At 41.6% G+C, this 18,736-nt stretch overlaps 1 non-coding gene across 1 annotated transcript; it reads right to left on the minus strand.

Annotated features, from left to right (window-relative positions):
• Positions 1 to 12,395: 12,395 nt before the first annotated feature.
• TRNAS-GCU lies at positions 12,396 to 12,477 on the minus strand. Its single transcript has one exon. It is a non-coding gene; the product is annotated as a tRNA-Ser (tRNA).
• Between the last annotated feature and the right edge of the window lie 6,259 nt (positions 12,478 to 18,736).

The following is an 18,736-nucleotide window of genomic DNA, read 5'->3' on the forward strand; positions in this document are numbered from 1 at the left end:
GACACACCTGAAGGCTGTGTTGCCATTCAGCAAGACCTGGATAGGCTGGAGAGCTGGGCAGAAAAAAACCGGATGAGGTTTAACAAAAGCAAGTGTAGAGTCTTGCTCTGGAGGAGCAATCTGGGGAGGAATAATTCCATGCACCAGTACAGGTTGGGGGATGACCTGCTGGAGGGGAGCTCTGCGGAAAGGGACCTGGGTGTCCTGGTGGATGACAGGTTGGCCATGAGCCAGCAGTGTGCCCTTGTGGCCAAAAAGGCCAATGGCTTACTGGGGTGCATTAAAAAGAGCGTGGCCAGCAGGTCAAAGGAGGTGATCCTCCCCCTCTACTCTGCCCTGGTAAGACCTCATCTGGAGTACTGCGTCCAGTTCTGGGCTCCCCAGTACAAAAAAGACAGGGATCTCTTGGAAAGAGTCCAGCGGAGGGCCACGAAGATGGTGAAGGGCCTGGAGCATCTCCCCTATGAGGAAAGGCTGAGTGAACTGGGTCTGTTCAGCCTTGAGAAAAGGAGACTGAGAGGGGACCTGATCCAGGTCTATAAATATCTAAGGTGTGGGGGGCAGAATGGCGAGGCCGGACTCTTTTCAGTGGTGAGTGGAGACAGGACAAGGGGAAACGGCTGGAAACTGCAGCATAGGAAGTTCTGCACAAACATGTGCAAGAACTTCTTTACAGTGAGGGTGACGGAGCACTGGAACAGGCTGCCCAGGGAGGTGGTGGAGTCTCCTTCTCTGGAGATGTTCAAGACCTGCCTGGATGCCTACCTGTGCGACCTGCTGTAGGGAACCTGCTTTGGCAGGGGGGTTGGACTAGATGATCTCTGGAGGTCCCTTCCAACCCCTACAATTCTGTGATTCTGTGATTCTGTGATTCTCCTTCTCCTTCTCCTTCTCTTTCTCCTTTTCCATTTTCTTTTTACATTTTTCTTTCTCTCTCTGTTTTCTTCTTGAGTAGCAAGAATTATGTTGCAACAGGATTTGCCTTTCTGCTTCTTGAAGAAAACAACTGTGTAGCCTTGAGCATCCTGACGAGACTGAATGCTATGAAATTGGGCACTCAGATATGACTCACAGCTGAGAACAACACCAGCACAATGGGACAAAGCCATGCAAGGCAGTGGGGCTCTAGGTTGCATGTCATTATCTTCAGAGCAGAAGTGGCAATCAGCAAATTGTGTGCCTGGTCACCCCCTGATATTGTGCCTGAAAACAAGCACAAACTGTATTGCCCCAGTTAGAGATAGGTGCGCTCTGTGGCTTTGAGACTACCCTGCTGCTGAAGTGCCCCTATATGCTCTCTGAATATCATCCTCAGGACCATTTAACCTTTTTTGTACTGTACTGAGCAGTCTACTTGAATTTCATACATCATTCATGCCAGAGATATCTGCAGTGGCACCAGTCCGTGCAGTCTTTCCCAGATAATAAATCCCACATATGATCCATCTGAAGCAGTTACAAAGCTCTTTCTGTTCACAGACCACTCACAGCCCAGAGAAGCAGTGGGAGGATTGAAGCAGCATGTGTTTATATCCACTATTATGTGCTCACCTTGGGAATCACTGCACCATTTTCAAAATATACAATTAGTTTAAAGTTGAAATATGCAATTAGTTGAAAGTTGTTCCCTGTGACATGTCTGCTAATGAACATTTAAATAACAACTCTGCAGCCAAAGTACTGCAGCTGTGAATCTCTCCAAAGACTACTGTATTTCTGAAAAATAAGAACATTTTCTTTCAGATGGTGGAAAAAATATTGTAGGTTCCTCTCCTGAATGGATGCTCAGCATGGCTGCAGTCTGAGAGTTGTTTTTTTGTCCTTAACTACTATGGGCTTTTCCAAACTTCCACAGCACCCCCCACCACATAGGCATTAGGTAATCAGCATATGAAACTTAATTCATATTAATTGATTAATATGCATCTTACAACATGTGATTTAGTAAAGCAAAAGAAATGCCCATCATAAAATGGCACTAGAGCTGCAGGACCAGCTGGGAGGACAAGGGAGTTCCTTTACATTTGTATGTCTCCACATCTATCTCCAAAAAGTATACGAAAGTGGAAGATGTTAGAGCAGATGGCCCCATATAACAACAGTCTGATTCACCGAGGCTGCCTTCTTATTACAGGGAGGAACCAGCAAGTGAAATTCAAATATATCAAATATAGATGGGAGATAAGGAAAGAGTTTGGCCATAGCTGATGCCCTGGGAAACATGGGGAGCAAGTCTGGCCAAGGCTGAGACTTCAGGCAATCTGTAGGGTCAGATACAGACTAGCACCATGCAGGGAGGTGATGCCTGAACTTGTATTTGAGCTCTCCAGTTGCTGCAAATACCTTAGAGCTCTTTGGTGAATGTCAGGAACAATTCTGGATGGGGAGAGTCTGTGGTTGGCTTTCTTTATCTTGTTTTACTTTTCTATAATCTTGTCCCATGTTTAAGTGCAGATACCTGACTGGTGTATGGTGGTGGATGCCCCATCTCTGGATACATTAATTTAAGTTTAGGCTGGACAGGGCTGTATTTGGATAACTGTTCCAATACAGAAATCTCTTATATTCCTGCCTGGTGTTCAGAGCATTGCTGTTTTTCAAAATTTCAAAAGCAGAAAAAATCATGGCAAAAACTTCAGAAAACAAGCATGCTTTTCCAGTCTGTTAATTAGTGTTTCTAAAACTAATTGGCTGAGGAGTTAGTTCATGCTGCAAATAGGTGTTTAACTGAAATAAAGCCCATTTCATAATGAAACCAGTCCAGAAGAACCGCAGCAGCAAGCAGATCCCATTCGGGAAATCTAATAGTGTCTGAACAGCCTTCTCTTCCTAGGGGTACCAACAAGATACAGAAGGTGTAGGAGCTTTATACTGTGCTATGGCAGCAGAAGCAGTTGACATAGTGACACTGGCACGCTGAGATTGAATAGATATCAAAGGCTTGTGCTTCATCTCAGTCTCCCTACAGTCTCCCTCTCATCTCACTACAGTCCATGGTAAAAAATCCTTCCTCTTCTTCACTGTAGGCCCCTCTTAGGTACTGGAAGGTCAATACCTTAGTAAGGTCTCCACAAAGTCTTTGCTGTTCTAAACTCAGCAAGCCCAACTCTCTCCACCTGTCTTCATAGGAGAGGAGCTCCAGCCCTCTGGTCATCTCTGTGGCCCTCCCCTAGACATGCTTTAAGAGGTTCATACCTTTCTTATGCCTCAGACCTCAAAGATGAACACAGTACTCTATTATATCTTAAGTGGATTTATGGAATATTAAATGCTGAATCCAAGTGGAAGAGATGCCAGGAGAAAAGCTTCCAAAAGGATTCAGAAAGAACATGGATATTTCAAAAACTAAGTGAAATGCAAAAATGTTGCATTGTTGGATAAAAAATTGCTGAATTCATTTAAAATTCCTTTCTTTTCTTTTTATCTTTGTAATGTAGCTCCATCCGAGGTAAATCAGCTATAAAGCCAAGGGAACCATATTGGTATTGCACTTTGACTAATCATGATAGTGAAGCATTTTGAACAGTCTTCTTCTATTTCAGTACATTCTTTTGTTTAATAAGACTAGTCCTTTTTTAGTGAGAGTTTTATACAGTGTACTGCAGTTTATTTATTTGTATCAGTGCAGCATGAAAACATTCCAGAGACCAGAAGAGATGAATTGTGCAACAGCAGCTGTTTTCTGCTGGCTGGAAGGAATGAATGTACTGGTTGTAAAATGGATATTCTGTTTTCTAGAAGGAAATTTAAAGTGGATATTAAAAGGATAGACCAGAATAGAAAAGAGAGAAATACAGAGGACTCGGGTACAGGCTGTCCAGAGGAGCTGTGGATGCCCCATCCCTGGAGGTATTCAAGGCCAGGTTGCATGGGGACTGGGCAGCCTGAGCTGGTGGGTGGCAAGCAGCCCACAGCAGGTGGTTGGGACTAGGTAATCTCTAAGCCTATACTGGGTAAATCTCCAATCTAAGCCACTCTATGATTCTATTACTAAACAAGAGATATTGCATCAAGCAGGCCCTGGAAATGACCCAGCATGGCAGCATCTTAAAGCCAAGTGGGCAAGGTCAGTGAAGGGGACTGTGAAAATGCTGCATCCCAGCACCATCAGTGAAAATACCTACCCCATCACCTGGTAGTGAGCCCAACACCTAAATTCTCAGTTTGATGTAGGAATCATATTGCATAAAAGCCAGCATGGTAAATAAGAGTGATACAGATGCTAAGCCACTACAAGGTATGTGACAGGGAGGAGGGAAAAGTTAAATTCACCTTTATCTATCAATCTTTTCCCAGAGTTAGTGCTTCAGTTATGACTATAGTTTATCATAATCTTCTCAAACAGTGAAAGACTTTGTGTCCCATCACTCACTAAATGGAACACTGCCACAGTGACAGCACTTCAGCTGGGGAAGGCTGATGTATATAAATTCTGTTTATTACTTTTCCATAGTCAAAAGTCAAATGTAAGCTTCTGCTTTTGCTCAGTTTCTCAATTTACAAAGCAATCTTTCATTTTTCATCTTTCATAAGAAAAACCTGTTTCTGTGGACTTGCGTATTTCTAAAGTATGCCGTTTTGCATATGTAAATTCCATTATGCTTAAATGAGAAAGAAATACACTGTCTCACTGTTCCTTGCTCCGCCCCTTGCCAATAGAAGACGATGGAAGTTCAGTCAGACCCCTGGTTGCTGTTGCTGGGATACAGTCAGCAGGTAAGTGTGAAAAGAGGCAAAATAAAAGATGTTATTGCAACTAGCAAGAGGCAAAGTGTTACAGATGCAAAATTTCTCAGTAAAGAGCCAGAAAGTTAGAGGGAAATGACTTTATTTAGGAATCACCTATATAAAGACATTTAAATATAATGAGCTGATGTTGAGATTATTTTAAATTTCAAGGAAAACATGGTAAAAAGAGAGGCTGGGTCTGAAGACTGGAGGGGTCTGAAGACTGGAGGACTATCAGACATGTACAGAAATGACCCTTGTCTGGTGCCTGGAGGCTCAGCCAGTGAGGACCTGAGCAAGAAGTGACAGTACTTGCATAAAAAACCTTATTTTGGCATTCAGCTTTATCTGATCTAGCAACAGATGAATGCAACCACTGCCCAGTCCCAGCTGTGCAATTGGTCTTTTGGTGATGGCAATCAGCTGCCTCCCTTTACACCAAAAGAAGTGGATTCCACTTGGAGCTCTGTTTCCTCCACAGAAAATGAAAGTAATGGAAATAGAACTCTTTCTGTCCTTGAAAATCCAATGTAATTCCTGCTCCCAAGTGTTCCCGAATATTCCCAAGTGCCATCTGCCGGCACCTCCTCGTAACCCTCACAACAGCTCTCCCATCCTGCACAGTCCCTAAGTGTCCCTTTGTGGACACACATGCTGTGGCCCACAGTGAGTTTGGTTGCCCCATCACTGGGTCAGAAGCAGTTCAGCTGGAGGATGTACAAATGGCAGGAGGATAAATCTTCAAATGTATGTAAATGGGGTTTTATGCTCAGCTTTGTCAACCCTGATCATCTACTAGGACCTTTCCGCCCCCCCCCCCCCCACACACACAATCTCAGAGTGAAGGCAATTTATGAATATATCTGGCTAATGAGTCACAGGCATTTCCTAGACAGGCCTTTATCTTCTATTGCACTCTAGGCCATCTACTTAGGTATCCATTCTGCATCCAGTGTCCCACTGCTCCCATCCTTTCTCCTCACATTCCTCCATCTCACTACATTTATATAACCAAGTACTTTGCACTTTTAGGAAATAAAGCTTTGTTGCCTCTATTCTTATCTGATGGCTCAGTAGCCTAGGCAGGTTGCTGCAGGGCACTCTATGTAGGTTTGGAAATGCTCAGTGGTAGAAAAAATGTAAGTTCTGAGAGGTCTGGGTAACTGGATAAACTGTGGGAGAGGCAATAACACGTAATGGCAGCCTGCATTGCCTAGAGGGTTGTAGATATCAAATATCCTTGAGAATTTGGGTAGCAGGGAATTATTACCCTATGGAAGTATTGCAGTGAGGATTCAAATCCATGAAACTCAAATGACTGGAGAGAGTGGGAACAGAAGCAACATTTTTCAGTATTTTCTCTCATAGTGGTAGGACACAGTACGAGAAGAAAAGAAGTCTGGGTTTTTTTTCAGTTAATGCACCAGCATAGAAGAGCCCTGCTTTTCATCATATCCTTGTCATGTTCATGTTTAAATGGTTACGGATCTGCATGAGCAGTGAAGTCACCTACGTAAGTAAATGAGTGTAATCTTGTCCCGTCTCTTTCTATTCTCAGCACTGTCTAGATAGATGTCTGTCTAGATATTTTAAAAGTAGATAAAGCACAATGCTTCATAGCTAATGAGGTTCAGAGTATTTCAAAGGCACTGTCAAACACAGTAACAGCCGATAAAAACAAAATTTTCCCTCATAAATCACACTAGTAAATTGTTCAGTGCATTAGAGAACTATGCCAGTGTGTATTTTACATTGCTAATAGCCTGTGCGCAGAAATTTGGCATTTACAACAATGCAGACAGTAGAGAATACATATAAAACTCATCAGCAATACATTTGGATCTTTCATCAGAATTCTTTGAGGAAATGTGGCACAAGTAATCGGTTACTGAAGTCAAGACTTCTCCATGAGATTGGATTGAATACCAGGAACTACAGAGCATGTCCATTTTTCACAGATGTGTTTCTGAAAATAGCCAGTACAGAAATATCAATTATTTCTAGGCAGAACATAGCACATCTTTCCTTCCACTTGTATTCAACAGATAAGGTTTAGAGAAGTTCCTGGAATTTTTCCTTCCTATCACATTTATTTATTTTTTTAACAGAATTTAATCGGCTGAAATTAAGAGAAGAATAAAAGATTGAAAAAACAAGAAAATGTGCATATATAAAAAGTCCCTTGGAAATGGATATGATTTCATCCATCCACAGCTGAAACAGAGTTAATGCTGCCCCTGCACAGGAAGAGGCAAGAGGATATATCAGGTAATCTCTTGAGCTCTCTTTCATGCCTACCTTTAATGATTCTGTATTGAATTCTTTTTCTGTGAATGTTTTTCTCCTTCTATAGTGAATAAAACAACCACATTGGTTCTAATACCTGTGGTGTACTCGTATTGTAGAAGAGTGGTGCAATTGAAATCTGGAGAATTACTTCTGCTGGCAGGAAGCACGGGGATCTATGGAATCCTCCAGAGTGACACCATATTAGAAGTGTGGCTGCAGCGTTTATGGGATTCATGGCAGAAAACAGCCACATGATGGAGAATAGCCCCAGGAGCAGCCTCCTAACTGTGGATATGTAGTAGAGTAGTTTTGCATACAGTTTCAGTTTAAGGCTTCATCCAAATTAATCAAAAACAGTGAGTATCTTTTCACAGATTGAGTAGGCTTTGGGTTTTTGCTTATTTTGGCTCCATCAGAACTTTTTATCTCAATAATTAATTTAGCCAAATGGATACTATTCTTCAAACATACTCATCCTCCCATTCCATTAAAATTATTTCAGAGAGGTCTTTTTTTTTTTTTTTTTTTTTTTTTTTAAATCAGGAAGGAGTGATTACATTTTATCTCTCTGTTTCTCTAGTTAAATCAAAATGGCCCTTTGAGGCATGACTGCATAGTTCTAGTGCTACTATCAGGAGGGGCTCAAATGGAATTTGAGATTAACTATTCTGGGAAGACACATATCCCAGTGGCTGCATGGGCAAGGTTGGGATGACCATAAGTCATCCCAGCCTCACATAGCAGGCTGTGCAGAGATGAGGTGTCTTACAGAGTTACAAGCCACTTTCTGTACTGCTTAATTAAGAGACGTGGCTTAGGTCTCATTTACTGAAAAAGGTAATAAGTGAAAAGCACTCAATTTTATCACACAAAATTATAAAATAATAAATTAAAAAGGAATATGTCAGATTCATACTACTAGATAGAGCTCCTATCCTACAAAAGCTATTTTCCAAAACAGGCAGCAGGACTGAAGGCTGATACTGGTAATGTGAATAATGGTGAGGAAGCTTCATTTTTCACCTGGGATTGATGATGGCATAACCTTGGAAAAGCCTGTCTCACTTCAGAGATTACACCATAATATGATGGGTGGGAAGATGTGGCTTTCAGTAGCCACAACAAATAAATTTATTGTACAGTAGTTCATTTTTCCTATTATTCATCCTCCTTAGCCAAAGCTTATTCGCTCTAAAACTCACTGTAATTCTGAGGAATGCCAGGACCACAAAAATCATAGAATCATAGAATAGCTTGGGTTGGAAGGCACCCTGGGGATCATCAAGTTCCAACCCCCCTATCACAGCGGGGTCCTTTCCTCTTGCTTCCTCATCCTCTTTCACAAGTCCTGGATGACAAAAGGTCATAGTCAACAACTTTGTAGAACTTTTAAGTTACAACGTTAGCTGAATCCATAAGAACTACAAGTTACACCCCAGAAATACTAGTTTCTTTTGTACCCTGCAGCTGATTCAGAACCTGTACAGATGTACATCACAGGCCAGCAAACAGACTCCTTGATGTATTAGAAGTAACCTCAGAGAACAGTGGCATTTATCACAGTGGATGAAAATCAACTCTTAAAATACAGTTATAAATTGTCAAGCCAGTTGTCACTGAATAATCTTTATGATCAAAGGAGAAAAATAGGGGTAGTCAGTCTATCTCATGCTGCAGTAGACATAATGAATTGTATGTTACTTTTCTCTACAGCCTCAAAAGGAAACATGGAAACCGAACTCAAAAGGAAACTAGTCCAAATGGAGATGTGTGAAGTTGGGTGCAATGATTCCTTACTCAGTCCTTGTTAAGAATTGCTCTCTCAGGTGGCCCATAATGACAGGGATAGTACATGCAACCAGTTAAGACTAAATGTTTAAAGCCTGGTTAAGACCCAGTGAGACATCTAAAGTCTTCAACAAATACTGAACTACGGTCCTTATTTTTCCTTTTTGCCTCAGATATGTCTGCTTCGGAAAAATGAGATGCCAACTTACAGACACTGCTGAAATGTTTTGAGAAACATGAACGATACAAGTTACAAGGTCTTATAATTATTTATTTCACCTACGGATGTCACAACAATTGTCTCCCCTGAGGACTGCAGGTACAGACAGTAGACTAGACAGGAAAGGAAGGGAAGAAAAAAGGAGGTTGGAGGTGCTTTGGCAATGAGGTCCCTATTTAGGGTGCTGTGGGAAGAGGATGCTTGTCAAGCCTTGGCACAAGCAGAGTTTACTCTCATATGCAGCTGTTGCTCACTCAGGAAACTTTAGAAGGCCAGGACAAAGGTGAAGCAAGGTGATGATCATACTGTCTCCATGGGGTTGGCTTCCTCACAGCCCCAGGGCAGCACTCCACCAGTTATAGCTCAGACACAGAAAATAGTTAAGAAGTTTGTGCTCAACTGTCCACAACATAAAATCCCCTCCCTCTTGCTCCTGAGCATATAGAAATATGCATTCATATTGTTTTCTTTAACATATGCACAGAACAAAATCACTTTCCAACCTGTAGTGCTCTTCCTACAGCTTCATCTCCATATTTTCTATTAGCTGGATGAAAGCTCTTCAAACTCACTGAAAGAAATTTGTTCCTTATTTTCATACATTTGTTTACACCAGAGATGCATCTAGAATTCCTTACCTTTGCCACAGAAAAGACATTAAGAAGAACAAAATCATTTTGTTCAAATAAAAAGGAATACAGGGAAAATAGTCATTGCTGGAATATGCACAGAAGGTCATTACTGGCATTACAACAACAACTTTTTAAGTCTTATAATTAGTTTTTAATTGCACAAACACAGAAGGCAATTCCATCTTTTACTGCATAGTTTATGACCAGAAACCATTTGCCAAACAGACATCATAGCAGCAAAAACTTGCACTCGCTTCAAAATTGATAGTTACAATATGTACCCTGCTGGTTATACCAGCTACCCACAGGTGATCTGGAGGAAAGCTATTTGGCCAAAATTAGCAAGTGTTATAGAACACGCTGGTAAAATAAACCCTCTTAGCCCAATGTTTCTTCAAGTAAGTTCAGTGAAGAAAGTAAGAACTGAATAAGGAGATAGACTTAATTAAGTTGAGGCTAAAAATATCCAGACTGGGAGCTTCCCTTTGAAAATATGATTTGTGGGATTCAAACTTTCCTTCTTAATTCTCTAGCAGAAAATTTCAGATTTATAATTTTTCTTTCCAGGTTGGAATGAAAAGTCAAAAATGTTAGCTTTTGGAATGGAAAGCACCTGAGGAGGTCATAGGATAGAAATAATTGGGAGCATCTTCTCAGACCTTGATTTTAGAGCTACTGGATAATTCTCAGGCCCTTCTTGATGATGAATAAATTGGAAACAGAAAAACAAAGAAATGGGAAGGGGCTTATGGAGAAAGCCGAGGAGAGTGAGAGATATCTATAGCAGAGGCAAAATGGAAATCAGTCACCTACATACTGGTGCGTACCAAAACATGTTACTGAAGATGAAAAGACTTGGGGGGACCTTACCCTTGAGGGCCTCAGATCTTTACTGGCTGATACTCTACTGTCAGCATCTGTTTCAGCAGAGTGAGGAAATATTACTACTAGGAAGAGAAAGAAGTAGTATCAGATATCTCTGTAGATACGAAGATATAGAACAGAAGTCCAAAACAGAAATCTGCTTTCAGAAGACACTCTCTCAAAGGGCCAATTGACATAAAACTCCAACCAGGCTTTGCTCTGCCTGGGACTGCCAAGACAAAAGTCACGAATTATTAGGTCAAAAAGATCAATGAGATACTTCGACATGACTGTCAAACCCTGTAGGTTGAAATAAACCAGGATCCCCTGGGACAGAGGATTTATAATCACTGAGAAGTACTGGAAGTTCACATAGGCCAAGCATTCTTAGGATGAACTACTACTTTGTTGGGATTCATGTGATCAAAGATAGAGAAGAGTATGTCAGAGACACTCATCTGGCTTACCTCAACAGTGATGACAATTTGGCATATCAGGGTGTCCACTATCATAGAATCATAGAATATGGAATCACAGAATCATGGAATGTCTTGGGTTGGAAGTGACCTTAAAAACCACTCACTTCCACCCTATCTGCCATTGGCAAGGCAGCCCTCCACCAGAACAGGCTTCACAGGGCCCCATCCAATCTGGCCTTGACTGCCTCCAGGGTTGGGGCATCCACAGCTTCTCTGGGCACTCTGTGCCGGTGCCTCACAGCCCTCTGAGTAAAGAATTTCCTCCTTACATCTAACCTAAATTTCTCCTCTTTTAATTTAAAACAATTTCCTCTTGTCCTATCAAGATCAGACCATGTAAAATTTTGTTTTCCATCTTCTTAAGCTCCCTTTAGATGCTGAAAGGCTATAAGCAGATTTCCACATTTCCACATGGATTTCCTTCTCCAATCTGAATTAGCCCAACTCACCCAATCTTTCTTCGTAGGAGATGAGCTCCAGCTCTCCTAATCATCTTTGTGTCCCTCCTCTGGACCCACTCCAACAGCTCGTGCTGGGGCCCCAGGCCTGCAGTATTGCAGGTGGGGTCTCACAAGGGCAGAGCAACGGGGGACAATCTCACACTACTGGCCACCCTTCTTTTGAAGCAGTTCAGGATACTGTTGGCCTTCCAGGCTGCAAGGGCACACTCATATCCAGCTTTTCATCCACTAGGACCTCCAGATCCTTCTCTGCAGTGCTGCTCTCAGTGTGTTCTTCTCCCAGACTGTACTCATATCAGAGATTGCCCCTGTGCAAAACCTTGCACTTGGGTGACGGGTCTCTTTGGATGACATTCCTTACGAAGTTCTGTTGCACTAGCTGTACCACTCTGCTTGCTGTTATCTACAAACGTGCTGAGGGTGCACTCAATCCCACTGCCTCGGTTGTTCATAAGGATGTAAAAGAGCATTAGTTCCATGATGGACCCTGGAAACACCATTTGTCACCAGCCTCCACCTGTTGACCACAACCCTCTGGCTGCAATCATCCAACCAGTTCCTTTTCCACTGGATAGTCCAGCCTCCAAATCCATATCTCTCCAATACACAGATAAGAATATCATGTGGGACCACGTCAAAGGCCTTGCGGAATTCCAGGTAGATGACATCAGTTGCTGTTCCTTTGTCCACTGATTCTGTCATGCAGAGGTGAGGCTCATCAGCTTCTATTTCCCCAGGTCTTCCTTTCTATCCCTCTTAAAAATGGGAGCAATGTTTTCCTTTTTCCAGTCTTTGGGGACTTCACCTGACAGCCATGACTTTTCAGATGTGATGCAGAGTGTCTTGGCAACCACATCAGCCTGCACAACCCTGGGATGCATGACGTCAGGCCCCATAGACTTGTACACATTCAGTTTCATAAAGATTTGCCTGCCGACGAGGATGGGATTCGAACCCATGCGTGCAGAGCACAATGGATTAGCAGTCCATCGCCTTAACCACTCGGCCACCTCGTCTGCTATTATGTCACTCTAAAGTCTACATCTAAAATCCAGTACATACATCATATTTTAAATTGTGCATTTTTTCTTTCATTGACACTATCAGGAGCTCACGATGAGAAGCTCAGGTGGAGATTTGTGCACTGCAGCCATCAAACCTGTGGTATGATTAATATTTCCCTATCAAATAACAGAAGTACTTTTGTCTCAAAAGTCTACGCTCAGTTTGTTTAAAACTAATTGTCTGCAAAAGCTTTGATGGCTTGCTTGTTGGCTTGCCTGTAGTGTACAATAATTGAAAACACTTCATTCCTCTAGCAATGCCTTGAGCTTTGTTTGTTAACAATGCCCATAAATTTCAGCACTGAGAGTACATCAAAGCTATTTGTGAAGAGCCCCTTGGGAATGACTGATGGATCACTCTGGCTGTTGTTTGTCTACTTCTGCCTATTCCCATCTCTGACATAATCTGGTTACTTTGAGAATTGATCCCTTCCATCCTCACCAGAGGCAACTGGCTGCAAGCATTAGTGGAGAAGCAGAAGGAATGTTTCAGAGCTCGGAAGAAACTGAGAGAAGCATCATGTTTTACGATAGGCATCAAATTACTTTATAAGAGTATCTGACCTCTGAGTAACCTCCTGAACTGCGGGAGCAAAGGGAGCATCAATACCCTACTCAGAGAAGAGACAGTAGTTCACTTTGCATATCAGCTTCATTTTTCCATGAAAGAGGATACTCAGTGGGAAGACAAGAGATTTCCACATGTTTGTCAGGCTTCTTCTGAATCTAAGGAAACAGAAAGACTGGAAGAATATGGTAATTTGCCTTCACCTTAGCGTTTCGAACAAGAATCTGCTGCAGCCACCTGCTTGTCTCCAAGACTTTCTGTCTTGCCTGGCAACTATTATTTTTAAACCAGCTGAATTTCTACTTGAGGAGTTACTACTGCTACTCTCCAGTTCCATCCCACTCTGAATTACTTTTCCTTCTATGATGCAGTCTTATTGCATCACAGGATACATGCCACTAGGCTACAGACACACTGCAATTTGCTGCTTGCTATTTTTCTTCCCCCAATCCTTAGCTCAGATCTCATTTTAAAGACGATCTTCATGTTTGATAAGTGTGGAAAGTGCAATCCAAAGTGATGCGATCCAAAGTGTAATTGATCTTGACTTACTTAAGGAAAGTTACATCTCTTTCTTAAGGAAAAACATAGCTGCTCAATGGGTCAGCTTGCAAATTTTGATAGCTTTTGAAGTTATTTATTCCTTAAGTAATGCTTCCTTAGCACACTGAGAAAAGGTATTTTGAATGTTACCAGTCTTTTATTTACATGACCCTCAGTCCTTCGCGCCACACACATGACCCAGCATCTCATGGTGCTTTGTTAATAAGGAATGCACACAAGTATTTCTAGCACACATCAACAGCTGGTTTGTTTCATTTGAACATTTTTAAAGAAATTTGCTTCCCTCTAATTACTATCCATAAGCATATGAACCAACAACCAAGACATGGGACTGTACTCTGATATGGATCCCCTGTGCCACGCTTTCCATCATACAGCACTCAAAACTGATCCAGGAGTTTAACAAAGTTGGGGGCACTATATATTATGTCTTATTATTAGTGCATACATCTCCCATGAAATGCTACCTCCTTTGTTTCTACAAGACTGGTTTCGTTGTATTTCCTTTCTAATGCACCCTCCACAACAGCACCTCTGAGGTCCACTTTTCAGAATTAAGCCCCAGAATGGAGCAAGATCTGAATGTAGATAGATCAGGACCAAAACCTCACTCTGGAAAGAGATGTCAGAGTGCCTGCATGTGACCTGTACTCAGTTTTACTTATTTCCAGATGTGAACCTCATACACTCAGAGTTATTATTTATTTTTATCAGTGCTTAATGTAGTCTAATCTAGGTATTGCAAGACAAATAATAAATGCTAAAAGAAGTTTTTCACAGGGGTTCAGGACAAACCAAGCACTAATCCTTTAATTCCCCCAACTCTGATGTTTCCTTATCATTACATCTGATGTCTACCTATCATCTGTAATGGAAGACAGAAATAAGTGTTCACTATAGCATTCAAATATTTTTCAGTTCCTCACTACTGTTCAATACTGTGGTGAACAGGGAGTCATAAAAAGGCTCTTGAGCTCAAAAAGTCTTTTGTTGGTCAATGGCCTTTATGCTATTTAAGTACTATTCTTAAACTGGTCCTTGAGAGGGGACTTCCTTACCAGCTGTTTAATCTACCCCATCATTTGTGATGTGGCATGTGTTTTGCATATTATAAAAAAAAAAAAAAAAGACCACATTTTGGAAAGAAATATATAATAAAGCTAGTCTGCGTACAGAGATCTTGGCTTCACAAAGGCATTGGGCATGCTTGTCTCCAAGGAAGGTCGAGCCCAGTCTCAGGAATTCACTACTGCTCCAACTGGGGCAGCCCAGAGCAAACAACTATTTACGGTGTAAACGTTTGATTTAGACTTTCTTAGTCCAGAGAGGCCTTCCTTAGCTTGAGAGAAGCCCACAGGCTGTGAGGAGTGTTGCCCAACCTCTGTGACTGGCTCAGCTCATCTTCAGGGTCTTCCCTGAAGACAGCTGCATACCAAACGGTTCACAGATTCATAGAATCATTAAGGTTGGAAAAGATCTCTAAGATCATCTAGTCCAATCATCAACACTTCTTCACTATAGCCACTAAACCATGTCCCTCAGTGCCATTTCCACATGTTTCTTGAACACTTCCAGAGACAGTGACTCCACCACCTCACTGAGCAGCCTGTTCCAGTGCTCTACCACTTTTTCTGAGAAAAAAATTTCTCTAGTATCCAGTTTCCCCAAGACAGAATCAAGGAGGGTGTAGAAGGCTTGAAAAGCAGTGCAGTACCTTTCTCAGGTCTCCATCTTGCTGCACTGCTCCTATGTGAGGAGCTGGAATTCTACTTTGGCTGCTCACTGGCAGTGCTATCCATGCCAGTGAGGTTATGTGGGCAGTATCAAATGTTTCCCTGAGATATGCAGAGGTCATGTAATTCCCGGCTTGCAGTAACACCGTGGTTGTGCAGTGTGCTGGAAGATATTTCAAGGACACCCAGATATACACTGCTTTTTCCTTACACAACATGGAGAAGAATGGATGAGCCAGATCCTTATAGGAGTATCAAGAGGTCTATGGCATTCCACTCTGCACCAACCAGGGGTGATCAGATCCTTTTCTCCCATGATGAGTGAAACATCCTCAAGTCTGCAAACCCCTTAGGCCCTTTTGATATGCTGCACAGGTGAGGACGTGACTTGTATTCACCAGCTGTCATGGTCTCCATCCCTCACATGGCAGCCCAGGGAAAGGGAGGATGGAGGAATCCTCTCTATCAAATGATTTGATGATAACCACTTCCTCAGACCTTTTACATAGCTAGCTATTCTGTAGGGATCATAGAAGTAGCAAGTAATTATTTTTCACTATAATTTTCCCAGACTACATGAATTATCTCAACATAACTTCGAAACCTAAAAGCCACCTGTTTGATTACCACTTTACTTCCTTTAATGAATGCTGGGGTCACATGAAACAGACATTTAAATAATGCAGGTGAGATAGCTCTAACTCATACAGCAAGTTAGAGCAAGAGAGAGGGCAAAGATGATATTTGATCTATTTGTTGAATAAAGGTGTTTGTTTTTTTTTTTTTACATAGTATCTTTTAAACTTCAGAAACATCTGAAGAATCAAACAAACCAAAGAGAAGAAGATGATCTTGGGCTGGATTAGTGAGAGATCAGGTTCTGATTTGGGAGTTTGAGAGAGTGGGTCAGCACATTATTTATCACGCCTGCTTGTGGGTGATGTAATATCCTGGAGTTAGCAACACACTAAAGCACAGATCCAAGAACACGTAAACCATAGGTGAGACTTGACACAAATTGGTTTAAGCTCCTGCTATGAAAACAAATGGTGTAGCTGTATCCTGCAAGTCCTAGGATCCTCCGGACAGCGACAGGAAGACAAGCAGAAATGACGAGATAGGACAAGAGGTAACGGCTTCAAATTGCAGCAGAGGAGGTTCAGATTGGATACGTAGAAAAAATTGTTCTCAGAAAGATTGGTGAGGCATTGGTGCATGCTGCCTGGGAGAGTAGCAGAGTTACCATTCCTGGAGGTGTTCACGAAACGTGGAGACGTGGCACTGAGGGACATGGCTCAGTGGGCACAGTGTAATGGACTGATAGTTGGGCTAGATGATCTTAGCAGTCTTTGCCAACCTTAATGATTCTGTGACTCTATGACAGAAGCACATTCATAGATGCTTGTGATTGTGATCCTGCACCTCCAAAGGTGCTTTCATGTTCATTCAGTGGTCGCAAGTTCAGGTCTCACTTGCAGTGAAACATATGTCCTATGTGTGTGCATGGGCTGTGCAGTTGAATTAAGGTTAAAACTGTGCATGTTTTGTCTGTGTGAGAGTTTCTGAAAGTAAAACTAATGTGCATAATCTGGAGAAAAAATCCAAGTCAAAGAAAAGCTCTTAAAATCCTTGAATAAGTGAATTCTGTTTCAGAGCATGATTACTACTAAATTATTTCTATCCTCTAGGTACCTTTTGACCTAATAAACAGTACTTCTGTCAATCAGCATGAACTTGCAGTAGTAGTTTTATGGATTTTAACTCTTGCATTTTGGAGGGTGTGTGAGTTATAGTACATACCTATGTTCAGCTCTCCAATTCGTGGACAGGTCTTTGCAAAATACACAGAATGTTATTTTTGCAGAAGACTTGATCTGATCTGAAGCAGAAATTCCAATGCAACTGAAGGTTCGGATATTTAAGTAGTTAAGGAGCTTTCCCAAGGTAGCATGGCCAGAATTCCTCTGAATAAACACTGACTACATTTACCCATGCCTCCACCTGAACTTCTCATATGAGTAACCACTGGAGTCAGTGGAGAGGTCTAGGAATATTTAATATTCCATTCATCTCTTGTACAATGGTATTTAAAATAGATAGGATAATTCATTCTCCATGAGCTCTTGTCTTCATTGTCTACCAAGAGAGACTGAGATGCAAGGATCTTCTGTGGGCGTGCAAAGTTAAACAATTTTAACAACAATTCTTAACACTTGGCTATTAATAACTGTCTGTGGAGACATTAGCTCTTCCCTCTTGGAAAGTTACATGACTTTTATAGCTCATTATTAAAGTTGGCCTGCATTGCTTTGCAGTGAAATTTGACCTACTGTCTCCTCTCTGGGGCATTACCTCTCACTGTGGTGACTCAGGCAAGCAGTACAGTTCAGCAGACCAGAGGTGATTTGGTACATCTCAGCTGCTTGGATATTGTCTGAGCTGAAGGTGCTTCTAACAAGTCCAGCCCTTTTCTACAGCTGTCATGTAATTGTATGGTAACTTTTTTCCAAATATCCAGACAGAAATTATTTACTCTTCTTTTAGAAAATCTGTCAGTCTGCAATGAAGATAGATTTCTAAACAGACAAACACTCATTTTTCCATGTTTTTCCCCCTCAGCATTGCAAGTCTATTGTTAATTATACAACTTAGCATTAAAGAACCATTTAAAATTCCTCTGCTAGCATAGGCTTTGTTTGATTGCACTGTCACATGGAGCCCAACAGGGCACCTTGGCCAGAGACAAATATCCACATTTGAAACAACATTGCAATTCCTGACCTTGCAAGTTGTGGAATGCTGAGAGCTTGAAAATCTACTTGAATAATGAGATGAGAATTTATTTCCCAATAAGAATATGCCTTCAGCCTATGTTATGTTTATTCCACACTATAGATCAGCAGCAGATAGTTAGGGAGAGATTTTGTGTCATCTGTAAGCCAAAAATCAGTCATCAGCAACCACGTGGTCTGTGCCAGACCACTGAACACCAAGCAATAACTAAATGCAAAGATGTGACTGAACTGCATAACACTGACCCACCAAGAGCAAAGTTAGACAGTGTTTACAACACGTTACCTGCAGAGTAATGTCTTTTTATTCTCTTTGATGGGATCTGTCTCCAACATAGCACATTGGTCCATGTCCCAGATCCATCAGTAATACAGGAGAAGAGTCAAACATGCAATAGATCAAGATGTGCTGTTTACACCCTACTGGAGGAAACAATGAAGATGAGTAAGTTGGAAAATGTGCAGATACACTGATCTATTAGTATATAACACTAATTTAAGATATAGTTGGTGTATAATATTAATAAAGGATATCTCCAGGTTGTGAACTCCAA

The sequence above is a fragment of the Lagopus leucura genome, unplaced genomic scaffold, assembly GCF_019238085.1.
Source record: "Lagopus leucura isolate 7727_CA_CO unplaced genomic scaffold, USGS_WTPT01 Super-Scaffold_100002, whole genome shotgun sequence".
NCBI lineage: Eukaryota > Metazoa > Chordata > Aves > Galliformes > Phasianidae > Lagopus > Lagopus leucura.